At 44.9% G+C, this 11,577-nt stretch overlaps 1 protein-coding gene across 1 annotated transcript in view; it reads right to left on the minus strand.

Annotated features, from left to right (window-relative positions):
- Window positions 1-11,577, minus strand: part of LOC102373839 (inactive N-acetylated-alpha-linked acidic dipeptidase-like protein 2) — a 315,106-nt gene that overhangs the window by 293,587 nt on the left and 9,942 nt on the right. The window lies entirely within an intron of this gene.

Consider the following 11,577-nt stretch of genomic DNA (forward strand, 5'->3'; position numbering starts at 1 on the left):
GCCTGTTCACCCAGAGCATCCGGAGCTCTGCACTGTGGAGCCTAGCAACCTCCACGAGACCGTCTGTGTTGTGTCTGTCTGTAACTGCAACTTAATCAAGCTTTCCAGCCTACACCACTGCCATCTCGGTGTAAGTAAACAATCTTTTAAACTACCGCTATGCGTCCGTGCCTAATTCCAGCTCAAAGGCCTTCCCTCTCCGCCCCTGCGTGCCCAGGCTGCTGGCCACAGCCCGCGTGCAGCGCGAAAAAGGGCTCGGGTTGCTCCCGGCCCGCACACAGGAAACTAAGGTAGCTAGTTTCCTTATTCTCAGGATAAATAAGAATGCCTCCCCTGTTGCCTACCCCTGCTTGCACTTCCTCCAGGTCACCCACTTCCCCACTTAGCTCAGGGCATTGGTCTTCATCCTCCAGCGAACTTAGTTTAAAACCCTCCTCTTCAGGTTAGTGAGCCTGTCTGTGAAGATACTCTTCCCTCACTTTAGCGGCTGGATCCCATCTCTTCCTAACAATCCTTCTTGAAAAATCATCCTGTGGTCAAAGAAGCCAAAGCCCTGCTGGCAGCACTACCTGCACAGCCATGCATTGATCTGCAGGATGGGCCTGGGCCTTTCCCTTGACCAGAAGGATCAAGGAGAATAACACCTGAGTCCCCATCCCCTTCACCCATGCACGCAGAGCCTGTAGCCACTTTTGATCTGTTCAGAGTCCCCCCTGGCAGTATCATTGGTGCCTACATGGATGAGCAACATGGGGTAGTAGTCAAAGTGCCAGATAAGTCTCAGTAATCAATAAATGACATCTCGGATCTGGGCTCTGGGCAAGCAGCGGCTTCCTGAGACAACAGGTCAGGCTGGCAGATGAATGCCTGCGTCCCCCACAGAAGTTAGTTTCCAACGACCGCCTCCCATCACTTCTTGTTGCTGGTAGTCTTGGTCCTTCTCACCTTGGGGAGACCTGGACTGCCCTCTTCCACCAATGGAGCATGCTCCTCCCCCTCTGTTGCTAGGATGTGCTCCTCCCCCTCTGTTGCCATAGCAATTAATTAGATGTTTTTATATTTAAAACCTTTCTTAAATGTGAAACTGCATTTCAGCTGGTTCTCATCACTTTGTCCCATGCAAAAAAAGTTGATCCATTTCATATTTTAAATCTGAGTTTAATGTGCATCTTTAAAACGGAAATATAGATATTATTAACAGAAAATGTGGCCTTTTGGTATAGAAGTGGTTCTAGATGTTGCTTAACAACATAACAAAACATTCAGAATTACACAAGTTACATGCTGCATTACATCTCCAAAAATACCCTCATTCTTGCTTAACTGTTTATTAAATTGCATATGCAAAAAAAAATGTAATGGAATCTATGGCATGTTGTTCAGGATGCTGAATAACTGTAAACTTCCTTCTGCAATAACTCATTTGTCATGGCTGATGAATGAATTGAGGTGCCTGCAATTAAAAAGCCTCCCCTTCACTCTCTTTTTTTCATATAAGTGATTGATCATCTGATCTCAGTCTCTTTTTCAAAATTGATACATCCCCATTTTTTCTCTCAAGTAGACTTGGATTGATTACCAAACTCATGTTGTCCAATAACAAAGCTTTTCCTCTGCTAATATGGGCATTCATAATTCCTAGGCTTTCAAGACGAGAGTTGGTCCAAAGATTTGCATGAATAAATTTTTCATTACCGGACTGAATCCCTTTGGACTAAACTCTACTTACATAAAAAGGGACTTTGAATGTAAACAATCTCTAGTACTCAGGACTCAAAAGTCACTCTAAGCATGATCTGGTATGGAGCCAATGCCTTATCTTCAATATCAAAGAGAATTGGGTACCGGCCTCACATGCTGGTTCCAGTGCAGGTCCAGATGTGGCCCCAGGCATGCAGCGCATGGCCTGAGCTAAGTACAGGACCCAAAGTGTCAGGTCCAGCTGATGTGCCAGACCAGCTCCGAGTACCAATGTGCCCAAGACCCAGGGGCCATATCATAGGTCTCCATGGGCAGGATCCAGACCACAGGCTGTATGTTTGACACCCTTCAACTAGACAATGAGGCTATTATTTTAAACCATGACCTACAATGCAGAACTATAACACCCAAAGATTATTTACACCATTTAGGCACATTAACATGTTGCCACATTGCCCTTTTGCATTTTCTTCCTTTGTTTTTTCCTTGGATTTATATTAGACATAATATTAGTTTACTATGTATAAAAATTATGGGATTGTTTACATATTGACATAAGTGATTGATGGCACAGTCAGCATTTATTACATTTGAATCTCTTTTTTTCCTTGACAGATAGCAAACTGTGAAGGAGAAATTCATATAATAGCATCATAGGACTCCATTCTATTGTTTAATGTGAGGATATATGTCATTTATCTTTTATGCCTCTCTTCCCAATGAATGGAAGACAAGCTTGATTTGCACGACTGCAGAAGTTGGCAAAGACTTTGTTTGTCTTGGACCAAGACCATCAAAGGCTGGAAGCAAGGGAACCTTGAAGTTATATCTTCAGTTCCTGATTCCAATTCGACAAGATGAGAGTTGAATGTAAATGGCAATATTATGTCCATTTGGCAGGTAGAATAGTGTAAAGCTAAGATAAAATGGGGATCAGCAAATTTATTTAAAGGTTCTTAATAATTTATTTTAAAAGAATGGCACAAAACCTCCTTTAGTCACTTAGTCTCTTTAGCCACTTTAATTATTTTTCCCATCCCTTTTATCTTCCAGTAGTGGGTGTGATTTGCTTGCAGCTTATAATGAATTTTTGCAATATAATAATTAAAGAGATTGATGTTACAATCAGTAACTCCAGTTTGCAGGATGGGAGGGGTTATAAAATATAAAGTGGTTCTACATAGATTATGAACAATTCGACCTGAGCGTTGTCCTGTGGTTATAGCAGGATGCTGGGAGCCTTTTTATTCCTGGTTCCATTATTCATGCAGAGTTCAATCTTGTTCAAGTTATTTAAACTATTGATGCTTTAGTTTACCGTTGTGTAAAACGGGGCATAAACAAATCTACTTCAGAGCAAAGGGTATTAATTAGAATTAGTTAAATCAACATCTCCAGAGCCTTAAAGAATCCTGGGGCTTTGTCTATAAAGAAAATTTGTGTGGAAGGAAGGAAAAAGTGGAAGCATCATGATAGTCTCTAAATTAAGTACTGCCTCACTGAAGAGCCTGGCTAATTATCATCAGTTCCCTCCACAAGGAGACGTCACTCAGCAGTAATTGTAGTTCTTTGTGAATATGGACAATAGAACTCATTCTCTTTTTGAGTGCCGGAGGACCCTAGAGCAGTAACATAACTAGGCTGGGGTGAGAAGAGCACCAGCCCCAGGGGCTGATTTAGAGGATGCAGCAGCATCAGCCAAGAAGTAGGTAGCCTGTGGCACAACTGTTACAGCTCAGCACTCACCCCCCTCTCATCTCCAGCATCTCAGCCCAGAGCAGGATACCCATACGGTGTCCAGGAGGGCTACCTCCTCTTGTGAGCCACCTGAGGGCACACCTCACACGTTTCAATTTCCTCTCAGAAGAATCAAGAATATTCCTGTGTACAGGGAACAAAGTGGGATATGCACTGAAAGCAACACGCCTTTGAAGGACAACAGCTACTGACAAATAACTTCTTTCTCCCTTAACTAGTGACACATACAGTCATGCTCACTGTGGGCAGCTCCAGAGCATCACCCATGTTACCTAAACATGGGTCTGAAGAGTACTACAAAAACAGCTATTGAAGACCAACTTTATCAAATGCAGTGTTAATTCTGGGGATTTCCACAAACTATAATACTCTGTAAAGATATACATGGAGCCCCTGGCAGCTGCCTTGCAGACATCAAGTATGGAAATGTTTCATAGCCACTTAAGTAGTCCAGGATCTGGTGGGATGAGCTTTGATCACCAGGGATCCGGGTTTTCTGTTTCCGGCAGAAAAACAGAGGAAAATGCAGATCTCCCCCTTACCAGAGTAAAACATGGATTTCTCATTTTAGCAGAGAAACCTATGGATTTTGCATTTTTGCAATGACCCTCTGTAGGCAGGCCTACAACGGGCTGGGAAGGAATGGGAGGAGGGCGGTCAGGTAGGGGGCACCATGTGCATGGGAGGGCAGCAGGGTGGGAGCCTGAGCCTGTAGGGTGGGCAGCCTGTGTCCCCCTCCCCCCCTTGCACAGATCTGGAGGGCATGGGTTTGCCCTACACACTGGGAGTGTACACAGCTGTGGGGAATTGTCCCCCTGCCCCACCTGAGCCCACAGCAGGCAGGCAGCAGGGTGAGCAGCTGGGCTTCCCTCTGCTGCAACAGCCAATTCTTCCTGCCCAGGAGCTGGGCTTCACTCTGCTGCAACAGCCAATTCTTCCTGCCCAGGGCAGGGGGCTGCAGACCTGGGTCCCTGGCCCCATAGCCCTGGCAGCTGGGAGCCCCTCCAGCAGGGCTGGGGGAGTAGGGGCTCTGGGTGGGGGGCAAGAGGCACCAGCAAAGCTGGGAGGGGCTGTGGGGCAGTGAGGGGCATGAGCAGGGCTGTGGGGGGGGGCGGGTGAGGGGCACCAGCAGGGCCAGGGGTCTATAGTGAGGCTGTAGGGGGCAGGGGGTCTTTCATTTTAATCATAAATTTGGGGATTTTTATCAGAGAATTTGTGTTTTCTTTATCAGGGAAAACCCAGGATCCCTGTTGATCACCAAAGGCAAGTCTACCTTAGTGGGCCTTACACCACTTATGACCTAATTTGACTATCTGTGAGGGGCACCAGCAGGGCCAGGGGTCTATAGTGAGGCTGTAGGGGGCAGGGGGTCTTTCATTTTAATCATAAATTTGGGGATTTTTATCAGAGAATTTGTGTTTTCTTTATCAGGGAAAACCCAGGATCCCTGTTGATCACCAAAGGCAAGTCTACCTTAGTGGGCCTTACACCACTTATGACCTAATTTGACTATCTGAGCTGAAATCACTGTACTTTTGGCTCTCTAGACAAGGAGGAGTCAAGGAAACTATCAGAAACTCTGCAAGAAGGAGGACATGCTCTTTTCATATGAAGCATATGTAATAAGACTTTGGATCAAGACCTTGACCAGAAGTTCACCAGGGTGTTGGCTGAGGCCGCATGCTCCCAGTGCATGGCTGTTATGGGAGACTTCAACTACCCAGACATCTCGCGGGAATAGCGCTCAGCCAAATCCAAACGGTCGCAAATCTTTCTCTTGTGCATGGACGAGTTCTATCTGACGCAGAAAGTCTACGGGCCGATGAGAGGTAAAGCGCTGCTCGACCTGGTTCTGGCAACCGGGGACAACCTAATAAGTGACCTAATGATCAAAAGGAAGCTGGGTGATGGTGACCACAAGCTGATCACCTTCACCATCTGCCGTAAAGCTGGCAAGTCAGTCATTCCTTGACTTCAGGAAAGCTGACTTCAACAAGCTAAGGAGACTTATCAGTGAGTCCCTAAAGGGCCACAACCCAAAGGGGAGGGGAGTTCAGGATGAGTGGTTGTTCCTCAAGGGAACAATCCTGGATGCGCAAGCAAAGTCAATCCAGTCTTGGAGGAAAGGCAGCAAAAGGGCACAGCAGCCCCCTTGGCTCTCCAGGGAACTAGCGGACCTCCTGCATCTTAAAAGAAAGACCTACAAAGGATGGAGGCCTGGATCCACCACCAAGGAGGAATACTCTGCACTCATCTGGACCTGCAGAGAGCAAACCAGGAAAGCCAAGGCTGCGACGGAACTCCAGCTAGCTACAAATATCAAGGACAATAAAAAAAGTCCTTTTTTAGATATGTAAGGAGCCGGGGGAAAAGCAAGGGCAACATTGGACCCCTGCTAAACCAGATGGAACAATTGACAACTGACGCCCAGGAAAAAGCAAACTTGCTAAATGGGTACTTTGCGGCAGTTTTTCACCAGCCCCATGGGACCCCCCCTGCCCACTACGGGACAGGAAGGCCAGGATGAGGGAGATTCCTTACCCTCCATCAATGCTGACCTCGTGAGGGAACACCTTGAGAGGCTGGATACCTTCAAGTCAGCTGGCACTGTCAGTCTACACCCCAGGGTACTCAAGGAACTTGCAAGCACCATAGCCCAGCCCCTGGCACGGATCTTCAAGAACTCCTGGTGCTCTGGTGAAGTGCCCAAAGACTGGAAGAAGGCCAATGTGGTACCTATCTTCAAGAAAGGGAGGAAAGTAGATCCGGCAAACTACAGGCCCATCAGCCTGACCTCTATCCCGGGGAAGGTCTTGGAAAAAATTACCAAAGAGGCCATCCTTAACAGACTGGCTGACGGCAACATCCTGAGGGATAGCCAGCACAGGTTTGTTGCAGGTAGGTCTTGCTTGACCAATCTCATTTCCTTCTACAACCAGGTGACCTGTCACCTGGAAAAAGAAGAAGAGATTGATGTCATATATCTTGACTTTAAAAAAAGTCTTCGGTCTGGTATCCCATGATCACCTCTTGGCAAAACTGGCTAACTGTGGCCTTGGCCTCACCATGATCCGCTGGCTGGGGAATTGGCTTCACAGTAGGACCCAGAGGGTGGTGGTTGATGGAAGTCAATAATCATGGTGCCCTGTGACCAGTGGGGTCCCCTAGGGCTCTGTCCTAGGACTTATACTATTTAACATCTTCATTAATGATGTCGACAGTGATGTCAGAAGCAGACTGGCCAAGTTGGCTGATGACATCAAACTCTGGGGTAAAGCATCCACACCCGAGGACAGGAGGGTGATCCAGGAAGACCTTGATAGGCTCAGGTATTGGGCGGATGAGAACCTGATGGTGTTTAACACTGAAAAATGCAAGGTTCTCCACCTAGGGAGGAAAAACCCGCAGCATGCTTATAGGTTCGGCAGTGCTATGCTGGTTAGCACTACAGATGAAAGGGACTTGGGGGTCATGATTGACCACAAGATGAACATGAGCCTGCAATGTGATGCTCCGGCTAGTAAAGCGAGCAAAACGCTGGCCTGCATCCATAGATGATTCTCAAGTAAATCCCAGGATGTCATTCTCCCGTTGTACTCAGCCTTGGTGAGGCCGCAGCTGGAGTACTAAGTCCATTTTTGGGCTCCACGATTCAAAAAAGGATATGGAGAAGCTTGAGGGAGTGCAGAGGAGAGCCATGTGCATGAACAGAGGCCAGGAAAACAGGCCTTATGAAGAGAGGCTTAGAGCCATGGGACTCTTCAGCCTGGGAAAGCACAGGCTCAGGGTTGATTTGGTGGCCACTTATAAGTTTACAAGGGGTGCTCACCAGGATCTGGGGGAACGTCTGTTCACCAGAGCGCCCCAAGGGATGACAAGGATGAATGGTCACAAACTCCTCCATGACCATTTCAGGCTGGACATAAGGAAGACCTTCTTTACTGTCTGAGCCCCCAAGGTTTGGAATAGACTACCGCCGGAGGTGGTTCAAGCGCCTACCATGAATGCCTTCAAGAGACGTTTGGATATTTATCTTGCTGGAATCCTATGATCCCTACTGACTTCCTGCCCCTGACGCAGGGGGCTGAACTCAATGATCTTCCGAGGTCCCTTTCAGCCCTACTGTCTATGAATCTATGAAAAAAAGAGAAATATCAGCAGGTTGATCCATGGCTGAGATAAAAGTTTTGTGACAACCTTACATAGGAAGTTGGAATGACTCTTCAAAGATGGTCCAAGTAGAAAAGTACTTGGAAAGTACACTATTGCCACCCAGATCACATCCCACTTCTTGCTGAGGTGATAGCTAAAACAGAAGGCTGTCTTTGTAGAGCAGTGAAGTAGTGAGCTAGCTTCTAGCTGCCCTACCACTGGATTGGGGAAGAGGGCTGGGACCTGTCCCTCCCCTGCAGCTCTTTCCAAGTCCCCTGCCACTGATTGGGGAACCAGGGCCAGGATCTCCCTGTTGGTAGGGCATGAGAAAATTGTCCCTGCCCCGGCAGCAGGTTCCCCAGGGGCAGGGTGTAATGTCCCAGCCCCAGGCAGGAGACAGCTGTCTCTCAGCCCAGGACTCCCTGCCTAGAGCTCCCCCTGGGTGCTGGCAGGGGCCATTGCAAGGCTCCAGGAAGTGGGAGCAGTTTGCTGCCATTCGCAGTAAATATGCTCCCATTTCACTGCACGTCTATACACCTGCTCAGGAGCACTTACTTGCAAGATCAAATGCATGCATAGATGAGCCCAGAGAAAAGTAATTTTAATCCCATTTACAGTGTTTTAATGTTAAGACTGCAGCTATTATAGTCAAAACTTTTGGAGTAGCTGTTAAATGCAAGATGTATCATTTGAACAATTTATATTCTTCATGAGTCCAAAACATAACAAATGTTTGTGCAATTGTAAACACATACTATCGTTAGAGGATTCAAAACAGACCAAAGGCTTTTAGCATGCTAAGAGGAGAGCAGTTAAATATATTTAGAGAAAAAAAATCCACTTCAAATATTTAGCATTTGGTCTATTTTCCCCTTTTTATGAAAGGATTTAATAATAGTGAAGAACTAATACCAGTAACCTGGCATAGGGAAGCTGTGCTATATGCAAGCTTACCTTTCCCATAATGAAAGAGAAATTCTTGATATTGTGTCCCTGAAATACCAGTTCTTGAGTAGCCTTGATCCAAGGTTGTAAAATATACCTAATTGAGCTACATTAAAATAGTTGCCTTGTGGGGTGAAACAGTGAGTATCAGGCATAAGCATAACTTCATAAAATTCATTTTCACTTATCCCAATGAAAAATTTTAAACAAATGCTTTTGAATTAGACCACAGCAACAGCCAACCCCAAAATATATAGCTATTTGTGATTAAAACATCCCTTATAACTAAAATATCACTAGACATAATTGCTCAAAGTCAGAAATATCTAATGCATGGCATACTTTCATAGAAAAGAATACACTAGGAACTCACTAACTAGCACTAATAAAAAAAAGCCATAGAAAATGACTGAATGTCATATATTGACAAGAAAACAAGCAACAACAAATTAACCCAAAATTCTCTGCTTCATTTATACCAGGCATGTTTACACGAGATGCTGTAGTTACGTAGCTCATTGCTACAGTGATGTAGCGTGGCCAGGCATGAACCACGATGCCGATGCTACTGTGCAGTAGCTCCTAAAAAATGGCCACGCAGCGGTGGGACTGCACAGTAACATCGGTTACTACACATTTAGTACTTGCTTAAGCAAGTATTAAATGACTATGCAGTAACAACTGTACTGCATGGCACAGATGTAAACGCCCCAACTGATAAGCATGTGGTAGTATTATGATAATATTTCTTACCATTTTAGTACATTTAAAGTAAATAATCCATGAAAATAAGAATTTTAGTAGTATGTGGCTTCACTACACTGTACACTCAAATCTCTGCTAAGCAGGGAAAGACTTTTTTGGGTGTAAGGTCATAAAGTGCCTTGATAAAAGAGGATGGCACCACCAAAAACACCGAGGCAACCGATGAGGCAAACTTTTATTTCCATTCTTATTTTGGAACTTGTACTTTAATGTATCTCAACTGTTTCCCTTCCCCCCACCCCCCTTGTCACATAATGAAATGTCCCTCAAAAAGTGCTAGACTAGGGAAAAACGAAGGCAATATAAGAAAACCATATATAAATGTTTAATCATTAGTGATGAGTCTGCGGCTCAGCTTTTTGAAACATACTGACAAGAGAATGATGAGCATTTTATCCTAACAAAATTTAGACCAACCAATCATCTGAATTGCTCATTCATCTCTTTTGACACCTAAGTGATGAGCTCTACATCAGAAGTGAAATATTTCTTATGCTTCTTCAAATCAACTGGAAGGCTAAAGATTTGGCCTTCAACCACTTCTGATATGTATCATTTGGCTCAGCAAGCAATTCTCTTTTTTTTTTTTTTAAGTATTATTTTATTACATAGCTAGATAACATCTGTTATCCTGCCACATGAAACCTTTGCCCCATTCTATCAACTCTGATTGTGACTATCCCAACAAATAAGGCTCTTATCAACTCTGTCTTGACTATATCAAAGCCTGAGCAAAGCAGCATTACAGACCCCCTGGGTGTAGAGACACAGACTGCTTGGAGCCCAAAGGGGCAACAGCTGGTCTGTTCGAATTGTTATGTGTGGACAAGCTGAGAAGGATTCAAAACCACTTCAGCTTTCACTCTCCTTCATCCAGGGTTAAAAGGTGGAGCGGGTTTGCTAAATGTGAATCCTTCTCAGCTTGTCCATACGCAACAAGCAGACTGCAACAGCCGTTGCCCTTTTCAAATGTTCCCCTTTTGAAAGAGCTCCAAGCAGAACAGTGGCCGCTGCAGTAAGCTGTTTCCTATTTGGAGTCGGATATAAACTGCTCCCTTGCAGTCCAGGCTAAGGAGAACCAGGGGTCAAGCTTTTCATAGTCTGAGAGGCAAACAAGCTGCTTACTCTTAGATAATACACATGCAATTCCTGGTATCCTAAGCACAAAAATGCCAGGACTCTGAGGTCACCAAAATACAGAGTGCTCTAGGCTACAGCCCCTAGTCTTTGGACAGGGGCCCAAAGCAGTGGGCCTTGATGGATCTTTACCCTATTTGGAGAAGACACTACAGACCAGCTTGCATTTTTGAGGCCCGCTTCCCTAAGGCAATCCAGCTTCTCTCAAAGCTAAAGAGCTCACTCCTTGCATCTGGGAGGGACCCACATTTCTCTCTTAAAAAGGGAAAGCACATTAACCACATCTTCCTTATGATGCATTACCTTACCAGTCTTTACATTGCCTCTGGCCCTTTCCTCCAGCTGTTGCTTTTTGGAACGCTTAAGACCTCTATAAAACACCTAGTCAACTATGCACAGAGGGACATATTCTTTCTTGACCTCAGCCATTTATGCCCTGAAGCATGAGGCTTCACTGCCCTTATTTTTAGTATGCATAACTGCAAATGCTAATACTGGTCATAAAATTAACCAACCTTTTTTTATGCCCTTGTTTTATTGTATCCCACAGTAACTTTTTAAAAGTGATAAACAACTGATGCAACCACTCATGCGCACAACGTATAATGGCTGCCTTTCAAATGCACAGCTTTTGCTGTGGGAATCGGCTTTATCCAGTGTGGGGAACGGTGTGAAAACGTTATTTATTTACAAAGCCAAATGGTAAAGGCTTTTATTTTCCTTTCTTTTTTTAAATGAAAAATTACAGCATATACACTGAGCACCTCTAAAGGATTGAGACTAGATAATATAAAATGCAGTCCTAATGCATTTTTCTACTGAGGAAAGCAAGCAGAATGCAATAAAGAAGAAAGAAAGAAAGTATTTCTGTTTCAAAGTGCAGTTCCCCAGCAGGGTTGTCTATGCTCATGCCTTCATTTAAACCCTGAGCAATATCTGTTCTTGCAGATTGTATTCTCATGCCTTCCCCTCCCCCCAAATCGATAATCAGTTTGTTAAGGCAATAATCTGCATGACTTTGCTAAGGGTATGATCTCTGTGGAGACATTCTGAATGCATTCCTCTTTTTCATTCAGCTGCTACTCAGGGCAGTCTTTTTCTATTGCTTTTGCTATGGCA

Source organism: Alligator sinensis, unplaced genomic scaffold (genome assembly GCF_000455745.1).
Source record: "Alligator sinensis unplaced genomic scaffold, ASM45574v1 scaffold1447_3, whole genome shotgun sequence".
Classification (NCBI taxonomy): Eukaryota; Metazoa; Chordata; order Crocodylia; family Alligatoridae; genus Alligator; species Alligator sinensis.